General features: G+C 46.1%; 1 protein-coding gene and 1 long non-coding RNA gene across 2 annotated transcripts in view; one reads left to right on the forward strand and one right to left on the reverse strand.

Moving 5' to 3' along the window:
- LOC128881392 (uncharacterized) overlaps positions 1-18,388 on the reverse strand; it is a 77,181-nt gene that overhangs the window by 54,012 nt on the left and 4,781 nt on the right. The gene's annotated exons all lie outside the window — the stretch shown is intronic.
- LOC128881391 (titin-like) overlaps positions 13,524-18,388 on the forward strand; it is a 51,122-nt gene continuing 46,257 nt past the window's right edge. The window contains exon 1 of the mRNA XM_054132402.1: positions 13,524-13,943. The gene's annotated coding sequence lies outside the window, so the exon portion shown is untranslated. The remainder of the gene's footprint in view (positions 13,944-18,388) is intronic.

The raw sequence follows: 18,388 nt of genomic DNA on the forward strand, positions 1-18,388 counted from the left end.
CCTTCTTTCCGCGTCCGTTTCGCTAGACGAATCCGCGCAACGGATAGTCGACCACTCGTTAACGATCCTCGATAGATATCGCTCAGAATTTTGCAAAGAAAATCTGAAGGTGAGATGTTTTGGACATTTGAAGTGAATTGACCCGTTCCAGTCCAAATTTTCTGATTTCTGACATAGGACCGCAGAGGGTTAAGAGATATGAATGTCCTGACGTTTCCTGTCAATTTCACGAAATCCACGCTCGTCGATATCGTTTGATCGGTGTTATGACCGCTCGCCAAGGCCGCGTTGGCGCCTGCATGATTCACGATGATTATTCTCGATGATGCAACGAGCGTTCGCGCGGACGACGCATAAATCCCCTCGTCAAGATTGAAGAAGTTGGATAGTGGACGTGTTATCGATCTTTTAATATTTACGTTTCTGCTGTAGATTTAAGGGTTATACTTCGAGTCCATGTTGAAGTTACTTCTATAGTAATCATCTTTTCCTTAACTCCTTATTAGACTGTTCATTTCCCCTTGAAACTACCGACACAAACAAACAATCTATCACCTCCGTATTTCTAATTTCATCCAAACGTTGCACAATGTTCTTCGTAGCGCTATCTTATGCAAATATCTTCTGTCATCCAGAAGAAGTTCGTTAATCATAGCCACCCTCACGTTTATGAAGTGCTACAGCAATTACGATACTCCTTCAAACTCAAAGATTTCGCGATAGCGACTCGATCGACGCGGTTTGATTGACTTACAATGGATCGTTTAGCGAAGTACCAATTTAACAATTTATAATCAATCGATTAGAAGTGCACTTCGCGAGACAGCTAAACAGTTTGTTCATTCAGCTTCGAAGAACGATAGCCGCTACTGGGAATTGTGATACTGTAAACGGTTATGATTATCGATTGCGCGAAGCAGGATGCTATCTCGGTTGTCGTATGACGCTCAATTAGATCTGCTAGTTTCGTTACGTTTTTTTACACTTGAAAAGTTTCTTTACTTCCTCGTCGTCTCATATTTATAGTTCAGGCTAGATCAAGATAAGCACGATACTGTTCTACACCTCTTAATTTAAAAAAAAAAAACTTCGTTAGCGCACCTGTTCCATGCTTAATAACGAAATTAATGTTCATAATTTTTTGTCGGTATGCGTACCAGAATAAAAAAACACATTCCTCTGTAATGAAAAGCATTACATTGTTCTTCGAGCCTTTTATTTTACGAGAACACTGTGCAATCTCTGAAGCGTAAGGACATATGAAATATACACTCTTAACTTGAATTCGTAAAAATAGATTCTTGTGCGAAGGATCTAACGAAATATAAACTGGCTCTGTTATCTAGCCTGAAGTAAATTCGAGTAAAAATGTTTGAATATTATTACAAGTCGGAAGGGCTTCGTAAAATCGTCTCTAAGACATTTTAAACTTATTACGCGAAGTGCTAAAGTGCGCGGTAGACAATTTGATGATGATATCGAATGTCGATGATCGATATAAATCCACCTTTTCATTTAACTGCTTGTGGCACGACGACACGTTTTACGACCTAATTTCCATCAATTTCCATCAATTTCCAATCCAATTTCTAATGTAATCGCTATGGGCAAGAATAAGACGTCTCCGCCGATCGATGTATTTTCAATTCCTACCGCAAAGAGCCCCCGACGCGAAGCGAGGAGGCAATTAAGGCTTTGTTTCTTTGCAGGGATTCCTATTCAGCCAGGCGTATATAATAACGCTGAATTATGTTGTTCGGTATAATTGTCAGGCGAAGCCTGGCAGTTTAACGGTCATTAACCTTGCAAATTGTATTTATCGTGGAGTGGCAATTTGCACCTGTAAGCTCCTCGGGGTATTCTGCTCCCGTGGAGACGGTTTTTATCGTTGACGATTAAATTGCTTCGACAATTTGCGATAATGAATCTCGGACAATGGAAATTATCGATCGCGGCATCGAGTAGTTAACCAGCGGAACTAGTCGAGATCATTACTTTGGAAAAGGTAACGACGAAAGTGGACGAGGAAATTCTATCGATCGTAGATACTCGTTGAATACCGTTATTTCGCTACAAAACGGTAATAACTGACGTACTATCGTAATAAAATATTGGCTTGTCCAGAAAGTTCGTGCCAATTTTGAAGAAAAATTCAAAAGCACGTTTGAATTTTTATACATATTTATTGACTCACATAAGTATAGTCGCTGATGAAGATCCTGTGAGGTCGTAAACCTAAACAGCAGTTAGTGCTTTATTGGCACAGTTAACTGTTCCCTAGGACGATGTATTATTTTTTCAAAGAAGTACACTTAAAACATTGTCTCTGTATACAAATAGGACTCGTACTTCTTTGGCTACTTTCCTCGCGAGGATTACAAACGAATTTCCTCTTGCTTCGAATAACAGAGGTCCCACAGTACTATCCAATCTACCTAGTCACTCCATGCTCCAAGTTCAAGGCACCGTAGTTCCCAATCGATATTCCCCAACGAACTAGAGACCCATTGTCCCCGAACCGCGGGATGACGAACGGGACCACGCGTTAAAGTCTCGTCACCGCTCGTTTCGGTTGATTTATTTCATGACCCAGCGATATTTCTCAGGTCCAGCGTGTTGGCCCAAAAAAATGAACCCACGAACCCACATAGAAACGTGGACAGTTCATCGACGACGATCAAACGGTACCGCTGTCGCGGTTCAAACACGAACGCCACGCGTCTCGAAACGCAAAATGCAATCTCTCGATTAATGAGGGAACGGTCTGAACGAACTTGACAAAAAGGTGACGCTCGAAGGTAGAAATAGGAGCTAATTACACGGGCACGATCGCCTATCGGTTGTTTGGGGCGCGTGAAGTCTCGCCAGTAAAGAATGAAACTGTAGGTGAAACAGTTTCGTTCGAGCAACGGTACAACACGGATATCTATCTCCTTTTTTGCCCTGGAGGTCTTTTTTTATCAGAGTGCAGAGGTTGCTCTACTTCCGTGGCACGGCGATGTTTGAACGGATAATTACAGGGGCACGGAGCGACTCGTTTCAGGCTTTTCGCGAAACCCGTCGGGAATCGTACTTTACACTTTCAAGTTTTTGTCGACGTTTGGGATAGCAGCGGCGCCGGCGCGGCGCGCGAATGCATTCGGTTAACCGTCCACGATTCTCGTTTGTTTTTCAGAAGAAAATTGCCCGTATTAATAACTGACAGTTGTTTAATACCAAGTGCAGCCTCCTCTTGCGGTAAGTATAATAATAACAGTATTTTGTGCTACGTTGGCGTGGCGAAGCTGTCTTCGAGCATTTAAACGCTCGTAGGTCGTCTGTAGCATGACTTAAACTCGTGTTTGTACAGAGTGGTAATTGATGGTCTCTCAGGTGTAACTTTAGTTAGTATATTTATCATCGTCAGGTTTATTGATCTTTCGACGATGTTTTACATGTGACCATGTAATCAAAGATGGAAGCTCATGAAATAATTAAGTACCGCGAAGGAAATGTTTCTCATTAGAAAGGCCTCATGGCTGAAAGAAGGCGAAAATTCACGGTGTTATCTTGTGATCGATGTTTATTTAGCTCAGAATTCGTTCTAGCTATCCAAAGAGTAAACTAAAGATCGCTCAGGAAATTGTCGATTCAGGTACGACCGAGGGAAAGAATCTTGATTTTTAAAATGAACAATTTACTCCGTAACGCACCGTGGAGACTGTCCATGGTGCAACAGAGAGACTCGATTACTTGCACTCAACGGGCGATCGGCCCTTTCCAAGAATTCAAACCTCCGTCGAAGTTGCGTGTCGATCGAGATATCGAATTTCCGGAATTGCAAGGATGAAGTCAGGGATCCTGCCATTTACGCGACTTTCAACGGGGAATGAAAGAAATTTTTTGGAAACGAATACAGGCAGATCGAAGAGTACAGCGCGATTCGAATGACGAATGATCGCTGATCCAATGGCAAATAATACACCCTACCAGCGCGCGCAGTTATAACTCGCACTAAACAGCAAACAAAGCGCCGTTTTCATCAAAATATTTTACCCATACCCTGCGTGAAATACGACCCCAAAAATATTACTGCAAAATATTCCTCGCTTCCCTAGCGGACCGCGGCGTACAATAAACTCTGTATGAAAAAGGGACGGAACAGGGGATGATATTCAAGCCCATTGGCCTAACTCGAGCGGAAACTCCACGCTCCCTTCCTCGCACTTTAATACCTCGCGCCGTATCAATAGCCGTCATCCCGGAATATTTTCGTCCCTGGTAAACAGAACAGAACGAACTCGTCCATGTGAAGGTTTCCCGACAAGAAAAAAAAAATCGAAAGGGGGTGAACGCCCTCGACGGTGAATGAAATTTTAATAAAGGCAATTTCAGTATCATCGATCAAAAACATGCCTTGTTTTCATGGTATAGTCGCTGGTAGGGATCTTGCGAGGTCGGATGGAATAAATCGAAACAGCAGTTAGTACTTTATTGGCACAAGTCACTGATCCCTAGGACGACAGGGATGTCGCGGCTCTAAGGTATACATACCCGCGTTGCACCTCGGATTTTTCCAAACTGGAAAACCCAACGCAAGATCCCTACCAGTGGCTATACAATTAACAGCATTTTCTAGCATTAGTCGTTAATTCGAACAATGTCAGATCTGAGGTCAAACTGCACCCTCTGGTAAACTCCTGCAAAGAGGAGAACCGAGTCAATGCAACCACCTTCCCTGGATTGTTAAACGGTTTGAGACAGGCCACAGAGGCAGCGGCAGAGTGCTTTCCCTCGTCACTGACACGCACAGAAGCTTAAACGGTAACAGAGTGGAAACGCGTTGGAATCAAACGGCAACCTGTGCGGCTCGCGCGAAGGGTGCAAGAGGAATCGGGGAAACAAGAGCCGGAGCACGTGGACAAACCACGGGCGCATCGAGGCTTCTTCGAGGATCCACTCAGCGTCAAAGGCCCTGCTTTCCACCGCGTTCCGTAATCAACCCTCGTCCCTCCATCGCTCGTCCGTTCTTGGCCCCTCTGTAAACAGAATCACCCTCCAGAAGGACGAATCAATTTCTCCACGAATGAGGGGAACGTCGGGGGAGCCACGGCCATTCTGGATTGAACTTGACGTCTCTTTTCGTACGAAATACGCGAAACGTGAGCTGACGGACTGATTCGACGCGATTCTCGATGCTGCGAAGGGAGTGGAAAGGACGTGGGCGAGGTGGAAATGTTGAAAAACGATGTAGGTCGATGGTGCTCGAATTAATTGCAGGCCTGAATTGACCAGTCCCGGGATTGGCATGGAATAGCATTCCACATAGAATAAGAATAGTATTCCACGCGTATAAATTCACTTCACGAAATCTTCTAAATATCTTCCATTGGATTATTCCACCCTATTCTGTGAAGTATCCATAGATCAGTTCCCTTTACCTTGAGGTTGTTGCTCGAGAGACACGGGCAGTAACAAGCTGGAACCGATAACCGGGGAACGTCGAAGGAGGCGAACCGTTCCGCGGCACGATAAATCATGCAATGATCGGCAACCGCTACACAATTCTCATGGTGCCCCTCTGTTATGGCAAGATTGTAAAATGACGCGAAATTACCAGGAGTCCCGGGTCGGTGGGAGGGGTGGGGAGAGGTGGAGGGGGGAGGGGGAGGGGGAGTAATTCCCTCGTAAACGTCCAAATGAAATAGTTACGCCGAGGCACCTAAACTCAACCTCGAGTCCAGGTAAACACACCTAATTCCAAACGTACCCCATTCAGGACAACCGCGACGATCGTTCGCGGTAATTTACGAGCGGGCTTCGTGCCTCGTACGCCCGAAGGCGTTGACAAGCAAAATGCTGGCTTTCTTCGGCGTTTTATTAAACAAAGTAGACCCGAAGAACGGACCTACAGTCAATCCTATAAATATTCGAACCTTTTAAGACTATTCGAGACATTTGACTAAATTAATCAATAGGTTTGACGTTTCCAAATAAATTTTTTATTATAAATATATAAATGCGTGAAGTCTATTTACATACATATTTATAATCAATCATTAGACGAAGTCCTCTCCCCAAATTTCATTTTTCGATACGTTTCGACATCCCCCCGCGCAAATCGAGCGAACCGAGCCGCGGGAAACCGCCTTTGCGAGCGAAACGCGAAGCGATGAAAGCGATTCGCGTCAACGGAGCTGGGTTCCAGCTCGATGACCAACGAGCCACGGCACAGACAGACAACGATCGATGGAATTAATGAGTACACCGCGCAATTAACGCGTGACGAGTGTCTGGGCCGCCCCCAAAATCTGACGCCCATCTGCCCGGATGGAATTACGCGCACGGGGAAACTACGGTCGCGTGCGATTCGTCGGACCCTTTTGGATGATTCACGCCAAATTTCGTACGAGTACTCTTCCACGTTACATGTGGGAACAATGCAGCTAAATTGCAGCGAATGATCGAGTAACAAGTATTAGTGTTAATAATCTTATGTAACGATCCGGATTCTACAGTACTCTCGATTAACCCTTAAGCATCCCTCACAGTCTAATTTAAAAGCCATCGCTATCAGCACGTCCATCGACCCATCAAATTTCGCTGAAACCGTTAACCATTCGACGATTATCGAAGATCCTTCGAAATCGCAAACTATATTAACCATATTTGAAGATCCACACGTGCTCGATCGTGGAGTTCTGTCATCCTCGCGCGAGCTCGGAACAACAACACCGCGGGCTGAATCATCAGATTCGCCGCGCACATGTCCCAGCCGCCCCCGCAAAGGGGATTCCTGTCCTTTGTGATTCGGTGGCTCACGGATTAATCGGGATCAATGAGCTGATGAGACAGCTGCGAGCTAAATGGAATCCATCGTCCGCGCTTGGGATCAGCTCGGTTGATTTCCGCGCTCGTGTACGCCGGCGTTTTCAATCGAACACGGCGAATTTTCCTGGGAATTATCGACGGCCAGCCTCAGACAGATGGTACAAACGAGATTTTCGCGTGGAACGGGGCTCACCGAGATCCAATTGAGAATATGGATTCACGTGACGAGAGTTTTGATGGAAATTCGGGCAGCTTTGGGAATTTTCTGTACGAGTGTAACCCGTAGTATTCAGACATTGAATATGAAGCATATTTTATGAAGTTATCATCACAGATTATTATATTGTTTCCCGAAGGGGATCGAAATAAATGCCAGTAGCTGTGAAATAAATATAACGAACTCTCATTAGAATGAGAAATATACGAGCTGCATTAATAACTCATTCATTCGAACAGATCGGAAACTACATTCATTTATTTTCAATCAATCATCCTAATTGTCAGTCAGTTATTAATAACGGGATCCTACCGACTGGGAATAGAAATGATTACCGCCAACAAATAAGCATTTACCTAAGACAATTTTATTTTCAATGAAAGGAATCTATCGGTGTTATTATTAACTTCTTATCTGCGCTTTCCTGGTAATAGCCCATTATTATTCACGATTTTGCTTTGCAAAATAACAGACGATGAGCGCGCAAAAAAAAAGAGACACGAGTAGTTTAGAGCGGGAAGGAGACGAAGTGTAGCTGAAATGCTGTTTTTAAACCTGACCATTACGCACACGGGTTCATTCATTGCCTACAAAGGAATATATAATATAACGGTTCATAATAACACGCTGTCACACATGTAATAACACGTGTGCTGTTAACAATGAGACAAAAATAATTGAGAAATAATAATCATATCGTGACAGACCGAGAGGCTACTCTTGATGGATGGTCCTAACTGTTATGACCATCTCAGAGACGACTTAACGTCAGAGTTAATACAGGGTCCATTCTCTTACATCATCCAGAAACCTTCCTCGGATCGAGAATTAGCATTTGCTACTGATTGTTTCGAGCAACGCGCTTGGAACTCGATTATCCATGTCAAAACAAAGAAATAAAAAAAGCGCATGATTAATGGCAATTCGCCAGGCCCAATTCCGCGTCTTAATTGCCACCGTAATTGGAAAATCGCCCCTCGACTTTTCCTATTTTTTTTTTCCCTCGATGACATCCCTCATTTCTGAAGTGTCACCAGCCAAAACAACACCCTCGAAATGAAAAACGACTTTAATCTCAAGCTGAGCCGTCGATTCGAGGGGTGGCTCGTGTGTCATGTACGCGAGGGTGAACGAAAGGGAACGCAGTCTGGACTCGAAGTCCCGCCGACGATAGAACAGTGAACATTTTTGATAATTTACGACGGATCGGAGCCTGACTCGCACCGCAACCCTGGACACCTATTTCCGCCCTTTCTCCTGAAATTTAAATGAAGACCTTTGCTCTCCACAACAAAATGACGATCGACACGAAATTCTCGCGAGACAAAGACTCGTCCGGCAAGACGACTCTCGATTCACCGACTTCTAATTTCTATTTTAATTCGATTTGTCGGAGACAACTGGGCAACCGTTTTGCATCGTGCTATCTCCGAGCATATTTCTATTTCGCTTTCTGTTTTTTCTCTCCACCCCAGTCCCCGTCAGGTTCCTCCCGCTCGCGCGGCTCGAGAGACGCGGCAAATGTCTTGTCCCCTGACGTGGCGGAGTTTCATGGACTTTCAGGACGCTTTTCCACGAAAGAGGGTAAATTCTGCGAGATAGTTCTCGCAAGGGGGACGAAGGAAATCAATAGCGTTGCTAGGGCTGGCCGGAGAGCATGGGACGATGATGCTTTTAAAGCCCAAGCATCCGGAGCTCTCTGTGTAAGCAGAATGCTCTTAACACACGCTCGCAGGACGTCTCCTTTCAAATATTCCATTTGGCAAATGTAATTCCATGAAATCGGCATTAATCGCGGGTCTCGCGTTTCGTTGGATTCTCTTTTTTTTTTTAAGTCTGATTGGATCATGTCCCTTCGCGGGCTTTTATTAATTTCGCTGGATATCTTTATAATTGCCCTGTCGCGGTGACAATTTTAATTGCGAACCAAATTGTTTTTATTCGTTGCGTCTCAGTGCCATTGAACTTTGTTCAAAGATGTCTAATGGAGATCATGAATTATTCCTCGAGTCTATTAAAAAAATATATACAGAATATATAAGTGCGTCAGAAATTGCCCTCTGTTAACGTTATAAAATAGTTTCTGGATGTATTCCACGGAAAATCCTTGTACAATTGCTTCCTATTCATCACGATGGGAACCCACCCGCCTATTGTTTCTCCATTTAAATATCGCAGTTTACGGTGATGGTTGATCATAGTTATTAACGGTCGTTATTAGATCACGATGTTGAACGTAATTGCTTTCCAACAAGTGAGAATGTTCTCAGAATTTAAGGAAGTTATTGATTTAATCAGCGTACTGATTGAGAAACTTTGGTTCGCGTGTTGCGTAGGTGCGAGGAGGAAGATCGAAGAAACAAGAAAATTTCTTCAATAGATATCGACGATACGAATACTTATGAGAATAACTGTATACATAGCTTTTGATATTTCAATTAAATTACTGTTGATTCCCTTTTTTATCTATTACTCCAATACAATGTCGTCCATCTCTGGCTCCGACTAGGCATGGAAATGATCTTCCGGTGATCGTCGATCGGCGTCGAGAAGAAGTATGATCGATATCGTATCGAGTAACTGTAAACGATGTTTCGTTGCGGAGGAATGCAGTCGAGAGGCGCAGGAAACGTCGCAAGGCCGGTCGTCGACACGGCTGATCGCGCCAATGTCTGTGCACTTGGCGCGAAAAGTGGTGTGCTCGAGTGCCACGCTTGCATTTGTTTAAGTTACATTTACGGTTGCTTAATACACCGCCCACGCGATTCGGTTAAAGCGTTACGCGAGTCGCGTTGCGTCACGGCTTCGCGAAAGATTCCGTCAAGGGATAGCCGCGACTGGAGTCACTGAATGAGATCTCATCCCAAATGATTTTCATGGTTACTTAAAAATTTATTAATACATGAGAATGCATACAGTCATATTCATAAGCAGTCGAACCTAAATTATAGGTTTAATGTCTCCGAATAAATTTTTCATTAGCAGTATATAGATGTGTAAAGTTTCTTCGATAAACATAAAGGTACTTATGGGATTGACTGTATATCATAGAGACAATTTTCTTTTTTCAAAAAAAGAATTCAATGGGGCAGGAGCTCTGAAATAAATCGAGTAATCCTACCATCGATAGCCCTTGCCCCTGAGTCCAACGTCCATCCAACTTGAGCTTCCCGCGAGAGGAAAGGCGATTCCGCGCGATCCAGTTGAAAGTCACCCGTGAAACCGATCGATCGTGAACTTGCCTCAAGGTCGGGGTCATCGAAGGCCCGACCTTGACCTGCGGAAGAGTCACGTAACAGACTGGCCGTGAAAGAGGAAGAAGGAAGCGGTGACGACGACCTCGAGCGTGGCAGACGCGAGGGAGAGAAAGTGTAACCGATCCCAAGAGCTCGAAATCGAAAGTAATTTCCTCCATCCCGCTCTTTCTCCTTTCTCCGTTCCACGGTGAGTCCACGACGACGATTCTTTCTCCCAGCCTGCAGTGAATTCGGGTCAAGTTCACCGAGAGTCCGTCGGACGCTGTTCTCCTCTCTTTCTCAATTTCACTTTCCCGTTCATCCCTGTTTTCCTCGCCTGCCACCGATCTCTGATCTTTTCCCGCAAAATAAAGATATTCGAACGGAACCTCGGTTACTGCAGAAAATGGGGGGTAAATGTTCTTGCAACAACCGAGGTTCTTAGAATAACCAAGGTAACTAACTCGATAAGTAGTTGCCTCCTCTGAAAGCTTTTCACAGGTATGAAAATTCCAGACACGGTTTCGAAATGCCGATTTACGAGGGTATCGTCTCTACCGTTTACGAGAGTCACTACAGTCGTTCTAGCGAGTGTACGCGCGTCGATCCCGCGGCTTTTACCGCCCCGACCAAACTCTCGTGCAAGAGAAAGTCGATAGCATGATCGAGTCCTTACGCGACGATTTCACTGCCACGGTCGGGGCGTTATTATGTCAGTGTCAATGGCACCGATCCGCTGCTGCACAGGCGCGAAGGCGAGCGCGCCAGGTAAGAGTTACGTCGTCCGCGGTTCGCTGAACCGAATTCCCCGCCATCTATCGGCCGAACCAACGCGAACTCAAGGTGAACCCAGGTGGAAACGCCGCGTCTCGAATATCTCTCGACGCGCTCCGTGGCCGTCGACTTGCTTTACGTTCCCTTCTCGACTCACGGGATGAACCTCCTCGCGCCGCGAATATATCAGAAGACGAGCACGCAGCGTTCTTTCTGGACGTGGGTGCGAACCGTGGAATCGAGAAGGCGAGACTCGGAGGTGTCGAGTGGCTTCCTGAGGATCTATGGAAGTAGATTCCTTATTTTCTCCTATTATCCAGTATGCTGGACTTAGTAATTTTTTAACTATGTTCGCTAGCTCGGTCACCGAACTTCGAAGCATTAATCAAGTATTAGCATCGTTCAATTTTTTAAAGAATTCTATGTGAATGTGTAGACATTGGTCTTCGTTTTGTTCTATATTTCATGAGTAGAACAAGAAGCAGACAAAATTCAGCAGAAACGAGGCACTCCTCTCATGAAAGTTACGCGTTGCTCTTGCAAAATAATCCTGAACGAAATTTACATTTATATCGTTTATTTTGTAGATCTGAACAGGTTCTACTCTTTCCATATTAATGTTTTCCCTTCTTTGTGCTTTCAACTCTCACACACGTACATCAGTTCCGTTACGGTTCCTTTTCTTCCAAGTTCCAGCCGCTAATTACTCAACTCGTATACAGGGCGCCTCGATAATAGTAGTACAAGCGAAACGAGGATGATCCTCCATGCATGAGTAAATTGAACCTGTAGTATAGAATTTATTTCTAAGACCTACCAGATACGCCTGCGACAGAGATCGATTCTTCGAAGGACCAAGTTCCTAACTTCGTGGATATCTCGGAATACAGATTTTCTAAGAATGCGCAGGCAGCCATACGCGTGGCGATTCGTCTCGAGAATCATGGGATCGCGTGTCCCATGATGCTGACCGATCGTGAGTCAGCGGTTTGAATTTCCAACGGCATTTACCAATCTTTGCCCCCTCCCCTGACAAATATCTCGAAACGAATTGCCGGATAGACCTTAACATAATTTCGACATCGTCCTTACGTGCCGGATACGCGGTCCATGAATCATACGATCGACGATCTATCGCGACGCGGCTCTCTCCCCTTTGATGTCGAGTCCGTCGAAGCTCGAAGCTTAGAAACTAAAACTTGAAACTAGAATTCGCTCGATTCCTCGATTTCTCAGCTTTAATACACCGAACGTTAAACTTTGGATTAGGATACCTCGAATGTTCGAGCGATAGTCGGTATATTCACGAGGTGGAAACGGTAAAATCTGAATGGACAGGCCGACGAATGTGTCCGGCTCTTATTCTACTTGTCGAAGTATACTTTCGATCGATGAACTTGAAGACCAAGAGAAAAGAACTCCATCCAAGGCAAGATGCGCTCGCAACGACGTGCGAAGCGCGAATGCCTGACTCGAGGCATAGTCCGCGGGCTCCTGCGCCTCTGCGCAGCCGCGATTGCGCACCGCGCTTGTGTCGGCTATACGTTAACTCTTCCTCGTCTTCTGGAAGCGACCCTCCAGGATCCACGACGACGTTCAGCTTAGGATCGTCGCAGGCATCCGAGATTCGAAAGGGAAACGGACTCGGATTGATCGACTCCGATTGGATCTGATTGGAGCGATCTAAGGATCCTCAATTTTCTAGAAAATCTATCTATTTCGGGCGATTTTCGATTCACCGAATCTTTCTTTACAAGTCCTATTCCGACACGAATCGATTTTTCTAGGTAATGAAATGGATCCTCGATTCGTGAAGCGATCTAGCTTTAGCTAAATCTTGGATGATTCTCTCTTCTTATTAGACGTTATGAACATGAGTTGCAAATCCTTGGAGAATGTATACGTGTACATTCCACACTAGTTTCCAACTGTTTCCTACACGCATTTCTAAGGATCTCCGGATCCTCGGGACCTCGAAATCCAATTCGCTCGAAAGATGGACTCGGATCTCGATTTTGATCCAAGAACGATCGTTCCTGTTTCGAAAATGGAAATCGTCGCGCGCTAGGATCCTGTGTCCTCGGAGGTAGAGTCGACTGGGTGGTTGAGAGAGAAAAGGGAGGCGAAAATGAAAGACGGGGCGAGGAGAGAACCGCACAAACGCCGGGAAGGATCAACAAAGAGGAGAGGAGAGGTTAGAAGGGCGGGAGGGGGCTGGAGGGGAGAAAGGTGAGAGAGAGAGAGAAAGAGAGATAGGAGAAAGGAGGAAAGGAACGGGACGGGAGAAGAGAGGATGCTCCGGTGTAGCCGGCGGGCACACATCGGGCTCCTCTCCCTCGCCAATCGGCGCGCGCGGCGTGGGGCGAGTTTGAGGTAGGGGGCCGCACGACGCACAGCGGTGGTGGCGGTGGCGTGCTGCGGCGGCGGCGGCGGCGGTGGCGGCGGCGCGGCTGCCAAGGTATTTAAGGTACCGTGAACCGGCGGCGCACGAGTAGTTCACTTCTGTTCGGTGCGGTGTCGCGGTGATTTTGAGGGGACTGAAGAGACGAGAGGGACTGGGGAACGAGAGAAAGAAAGAACACGCTCCGAGCTCGCATCGCCACTCGAGGGTGCGAGGTGACGAGCGGCGAGATATCATTCGGTGTGCCCCTAGTCCTCGCGACGTACCCGATCCTCCCCCGCGTTTTTATCGCGCGCAGACGGGTCATAGATCAGTCGCGAAACCCGTCGAGGGACGTTTATCCGTCGGGACACACATCAGTGCAAAGGTTTTTCCGTCGACCTGGTTGAGCTGCGCCGCCCACGCGTTCCTCTCGTTCACGAGTCGGGACAGCGACACACCTGGGAGAACGCGTCGCTGGACAGGATCGTCTTGGTCGTCCGTAGTCGACGACCGCTCTGGATAGGTAAGTCTCATCTCGAACAGTGCGAGGACTATTGTGAAGCCTGCGATAAGGGTGGAAAAACAGTGACGCTGTGCGTTCACGCGAGCACGCGCCGCTTCTCCTCGATCTGGTGATACCAAGTGATCAAGATCAGTGATTCTGTTGCACTGTGCTCGCTTCGAGCCTCGTCGCCCGTCGTCGACGATAGCCCCGTGGATATTATGGACTGTGATTATATGTGCCTCGCCGCGGGATATTCTGATCTGAGAAAAGTGTTCACTCACCGGAAGTATGTGTAAGGGCCGCTCGAATCGCGAGCTCGAGAGACGCGACAAGTGATACGGCACGGGCCTCCGAACGCGATCGATAGGATCGCCGATCGGAATACACCTGTTACGTTCGACCTCGATAGGCCGCGAATATAATTCACGCTCAATCGAACGGGTTTGCCTCGATCCACGGATAATCGAAATCGAAGCGCGCAAAATTGCCGCGGAAGGCGAAACTTTCCAATATTATTCCCTTGAGTTTGATTTTTTATTGGTGGACTATTAGAGATCCCTGTGTTAATTTCAATTTATTTACTTTTTGCGGGAACTTGCCCTGTGACACGAAGAATCGAAAAGGTAGTTTTGTCAATTACTAATTACTCCAAGTTGGATCTAACCGTAGAATCTCCTGACATCGAACTTTCGTCAATGAGAGAATACTTCGAAAATATTAAAGAAATTTCAGTCACAGTGTAACACTGACCCTCGAGTACGAAATTCTTCGAAGAAAACCCGGCGCATTGAACGTGTTAACGGCCTTCCCCGCGAGCGTCATCCGCGCGAAGATGGACCGGTTGAACTTGAGAAAGAGTCAAAGAGAGGCCCGGGCCTAAATAATTCAAGACGGCGTGCAATAGGTATGCGTGTCGACTTGCAGCCACGAAGGCTACTCGGACGTGCACGAACACTTCGTACAATTAAGAAACAGTGTCTGAATACCGAGGCAAACCCCGCCCGATACGTGAATACCAATTCGACGAATCTCGGGGGCCTATGACGTCCGTGAAGCTTCCTCGATTACGTCGAACGAGGAAAAAAAGTAACGATCCTTCCAGGAGCCGTAGACGTAACGGTTTTTCGTGCAACCGTTTGCATAATTATTCTCGATACATCGGTTGGAACGATAATTGTAAAATTGTGCGAGGTTGTCGAACGAGCTGCAACACGACGCTGTTGAAGTGCTCGTTCGATGGCAGCGTCGATGTGCCGCTATTGTTGTAATTCGATGTGCGATTTGTCGTAGGAGAGAGCGTTATGTCTACGGTTTACATTCGCCTTTAATCGCGTTGGAATTAAATAATCTACCGGGTACTGTTTAGGATTTTAAACAGGTTTTCGAAGAAGGAGTTGTGGGCCCCAATGATTCAATCGAGGTGAACAGTCGAAATTATATTTTTTCCCGCGGCGAGGGTCGAACTTTTTCTTAAATATAATACAAAGCACTAAATTTTAACGAAACAATTGAGAATTGAGTCCTAACCCACTATGATATCCGAACTTCGCTGGAACAGTTTGAATTAGAGTCCTGTGTCTCGTAGCGCAAGAAATTCGCGGGATCGAGGGGTCCTGGCTGCCGAGGATCCAGCCGCGATCCGATCGTGCCGTTTAGTCTCTAACAAAGGCGAACAGTCGAAATTGTATCGATTTTTCCGTGGCGGGGGCCGGCTGTTAAGAATATAAAACAGGGTCTGGGTTAGGAACGCGCGCCAGCATAATGAGTCAAAAGAAATTCCAGGGATCGGAATAATGGATCGTTCCCGTGAGCGACGCGCCAACAGGAACGAAGAATGTAAACTAGGAGAATCTATAGAGGCCCGCGGGACCCCTTTGTGTCCCGTCGGTTCTTCCTTTCCCGACGACGCCGCGTGACGCGCGCCAACGAGCGTCGAACTCCCGACCACGGTGGGCGAAATTCTGATCCGAATAAAAAAATTCGAGCAACCAATTAGGGACGAACTAGTTTCGATAAAAATTACGTATTAGACTTTCAAATAAGGATTCCTGATAAAAATGGTTCGAAAATGGAAATGGAAATTCAAATTAAGTTAGGATATAAGTAACAAATTCGGTAGAAACACGAAAAGTTAACCGCTCGCCACTGTCAGTATTTGCGACGATAGATGCTGGACTATTTGCGCACCATTCGTAACGAGCTCGTAAAAGGTATATAAAAATAGACGAATCCAAAGTGACCATGCTACCTCTGGAGCGTGCACGCGCGTTCGACGATCCCAGCGGGCGGAAACCATTCCGGAGAACCGATCCTCTGCTCGCGAGAGAATAAAGGGAACGAATTTGTCACGGTCGAGGTGCGCTGGAGAAGTCGCGATTGCATTACGATCTACGATCACGACGTGGACTAGCGCGCGCGTGGCTGATCCCATACGCGAGCCAAGCCTGGCCAGGAAACGCAGGGTTGCTAATAAATGATTTTCCTTGCCTCCTACACCGAGGTATAACACACCAGGCCAATTAATTATGCGACTCGGCTAATTATCGCGGTGAGCCGCGATGGTGTTTCTATTTCACGCCGCGGTAAGAATTTCCATGAGTACACGAGGTTCGATAACCGACCGTAGCCGACTGGTGCATCTGAGTTCCGAGTTCAGTGTTGCCGTTCGTTACGCTCCTATCATAGCTTCGAGTCGCTTCGATGGATTCATCGATCAAACCCTAACGCTGTGATTTATAGTTTTCGCCTGTGTCTATAAATTTAACTTTGGTTTACTTTTCTAGTAGCTTCAGACGTGACTTTGACCATCAAGTCACGTATGCGCGACAGCAAAGTGCAAGCGCAAATTTTTCACGCGTCGGAAGGATCATGCTTGTACAATACGCTGATTACCCGGGTTCTTGCCCACGGTTCACCCGTCTAATTGCTAATTACTAAACGCTAATTGCCGAGACCGTCTTTCTGGCCGCGTGCTGGACGGACAGCAGGGGTCTGGTGCTCGTTACACACTGCGACGAAAATGAAATAGAGTAACGTCGTGTGTATGTGTGTAAGAAGCGATCCCAGGTACGCGAACCGCGAGCAATAACCGTGGAGAATCGATCCTACGAGGAGCTCGATTGCGATCGATCGCGGATAGAAAGAAAGGGTGATAGATTTCTTATGTAAGCTGCAGCTAGCTTCGTGCGAACCGAGCATGTTCGAGTTAGGTACACCTCGAATAAATATATCTTTAATTTATTTTCCATATTAGCATGCTAACATATGAATTTAGCATATTCATTCAAAATTTCCAAGATTTAGACTTTAATTTATTTTGCCACGTGTATGTGTATCGCTCTTGATCCCATCCCTATTTATGAGCCCAAGTTCTGTCGTCGCGTCGTCGTCGCGTCCAAGCTTCGCGAACGTGGCATAGAAGGAATAAATCGTTTGCATTTTAAGCGGAATAGTAGCAGGTTTCGAATTAGCTGCACCAGGATTTAATTGCTGCCAGTAATAACAGGCTCCCGGGGCATGTAACGCGGTCGGACAGTTCTTTTCCTCGCGTTTGCCACGGCTCTCCCTTTCGCAGAGGCGAATATCAGTTTTTGCCCAGCCAGACGAGCGGCTCTCTTGCGGCTGATGGTCCGTTGGCTTTAATGTACCCCTGCAAACGATGTCGCACAACTTCTTGGCACGACACACGAGCTGAAACATCGTTCTCGAGCCTGTGCGAACGCCTCGACACTGTCGTTGCAGTTGCTCGAAAAACAAGCTCTCGCACACGTAGAACAAAAACGTATTATCGTTTTGTAAATTTGAGATCTGGGATAAACGTCCCTCATTGACCCACCCTGTGACCTGCTGAAGAGTTAATCCAGGTTTCGAGCAAACGATGCGTGCACGGATTAGGGACGCCAATTTCGCGAGTTAAGCGACCAAAAATATATAGGAGCCATCATCGCAGTGAAAGTATCCGTGAGCCAGATATCGTTGGGCAAGAATTCGTGGTGTTACATGCGTACGACATCGCGGCCCTCCATTCGGGTCCTCGCTTGAGCGAGCGTTCGAATCACGTAGGCACATACGAAACGGTAAAAACCCAAAGATGACACGGATTCCGGTCGCGCGACGCGCTGCTTTTGAGGAAAGGTTATTTAGCGTCTTGCATCGAGTGCACTCGAAGGATTTTCCACAATTTTTCAGTCACTTCGGATCTTTGTTCTGACATTTCTTTTTTATATATCTGATTTTATTCAAACATTTATTATGGTATTTATTTTTGTATCGTCGACGAAAATCAAGAATTTTCCCTTAAATTCAATTTTTGACACTTAACTTTTGAAATCAATTTTTTGAATTTTTCAGTGAAAAGCACTGTCACCCATATATGTCGCAACGTGTTAATACGAATGGAAGAGTCCTTACTACTACCTTTTCTTGTTTGTGATTCTGTTCTACCATCGTTATAAATTATACAT

The sequence above is a fragment of the Hylaeus volcanicus genome, chromosome 8 (assembly GCF_026283585.1).
Source record: "Hylaeus volcanicus isolate JK05 chromosome 8, UHH_iyHylVolc1.0_haploid, whole genome shotgun sequence".
In the NCBI taxonomy this organism is placed as follows: domain Eukaryota; kingdom Metazoa; phylum Arthropoda; class Insecta; order Hymenoptera; family Colletidae; genus Hylaeus; species Hylaeus volcanicus.